We start from the raw sequence: 2,049 nt of genomic DNA, 5'->3' as shown, positions 1-2,049 counted from the left end.
TTTTATTTCAATTATTAAACTGTTCTTATCTCAACCCACAAGTTTTCTCACTTTTACTCTTCCGATTCTCTCCCCCATCCTACTGGGGGGCAGGGTGGGAGTGAGCGAGCAGCTGTGTGGTGCTTAGTTGCCGGCTGGGGTTAAACCATGACAGTCCTTTTTGGCACCCAACATGGGGCTCGAAGGGTTGCGATAAAAACAGATCTGACGAGAGTGTGTTAAAACAAGTTTGTGATAAGCATTCATTATATTAGTTTAATAGCCACTGGTCCCCACGTTGATTCATTAGCTCTCAGAGTTGTGGTGCTTGTTCTCAGAGTTGTGTTATGCAACACCGTGCTTGCCGTATGCACTCCCCGTGGTGCTGTTTACAACCTCTGGGAATTGGATTAAAGTTATCACTTTGCTGTACTGTGCAACACTGGCTTATGGTATGATAAAATTATTGGTCGTGAGATTGTACTCAGCACTACCATCACCCCCGTACTTCAGGAGCCATCTCTCGGAAACTATTAATAATTACACTTTTTACCTCTTTTCCTTGGAGAGCCAATCTACAGGGGAGACACCTTCCTTCACCTTCCCCTTCTCCTCCAAGCTGATTACAACAGCTCTTGAGAATTTTGAATATCCTTGGGATGTTCAGACCAGCATGTTCCTATTGCTACGTCTCCTGAATGTGTTTCAGGTCCTGTTTAAGGTTAAACAACTATTTAAGAATACCACCCAGAGATCTGCCCCGAGGCTGGATAGTTATGAGTGGCAGGGTGTGTGGGATAGTATGGGTAAGTGCGTAGGACAGTGGGGACCTCTGGTGTTTTGGAACTTCACCCCTGAACAAGTACAGAATCCTGAAAAACTAGTAAAATATTTGGAAAAACCATGCTGTCACTATGGCAATTCCAGAGAGACACAAATCACTGCAACATGCTGGGGCCTGGCCCATGCCTACTGAGCCCTGTTCAACACTATTCAGAACCCTCAAGAGGAACAGAAAGTCTCTGGATCTGCTGACAAAACAATGGGCACTGCAGCTACTCCAACCCCGGCGGCAGGCACTGCAGCTACTCCAACCTCGGTGGCAGGCACTGTGGCTACTCTAACCCCAGCAACAGGCACGGTGGCTACTCCAACCCTGGCGACAGGCCTTGCAGCTGAACCAGACAACCTGTGCCACTATCAGTCACCCCTATACACAAGAAGAAATATTGGAAGCGGAAGTCAGCTTGTTTAGAAAGGGTTGAAGAAGCTCCTCCTAAGAGGAAGCAGGAGGAAGAAGCATACTGTCCCACCAGCGAGGAGGCAGACTACTCTAAAACAGGCCCATCACAAGAACAGGAGGAGGAAGAGGAAGAATTCCCTGCTTCCTCCTGAGGAAAAACTTGGCAGGAGGGTTCCTCCTTGGAGGGAGAGAAAGAACTCATAAATGAGACAGTAACCACCCAATCTCTGAGTGAGCTGCAAGATATGTGAAAGGATTTCAGCCGTCGTCCAGGCAAGTACATTGTCACCTGGCTGCTCTGATGCTGGGATAACAGGGCCAGTAGCCTGGAATTAGAGGGTAGGGAAGCCAAGCATCTGGGATCCCTTTCTAGGGCAGGGAGCATTGACTAAGCGATTGGAAGAGGGGCACAAGCTCTCAGCCTCTGGAGGCAACTCCTGTCAGGCGTGAAGAAAAGGTATCCCTTCAAGGAAGATGTTATATGTCACCCAGGCAAGTGGACCACCATGGAGAGAGGTATCCAGTACCTGAAGGAATTAGCTGTGCTGGAGATGGTTTATGATGACGAGGGCAATGAGCAGTTATCCAAAGGTCCAGATGAAGTCAAGTGCACATGACCCATGTTGCGGAAGTTTGTACAGAGCACACCATTGTCACATGCCAACTCATTGGCAGTAACAACCTGGAAAGATGAAGAGGGACAAACAGTGAATGAATTGGCTGGCCAACTCCAGCAATATGAAGAAAGTCTCTCTTCCTCCCTCATCTCGGCTGTGGAGAAACTGGTCCAGCAACTCAAAGAGGATATAAACTACTCCCCACCTGTA

Source organism: Aptenodytes forsteri, unplaced genomic scaffold, assembly GCF_000699145.1.
Source record: "Aptenodytes forsteri isolate BGI_AS27 unplaced genomic scaffold, ASM69914v1 Scaffold59, whole genome shotgun sequence".
NCBI lineage: Eukaryota > Metazoa > Chordata > Aves > Sphenisciformes > Spheniscidae > Aptenodytes > Aptenodytes forsteri.
The sequence above is the reverse complement of the archived record's forward strand: the minus strand, read 5'-3'. Positions refer to the sequence as shown.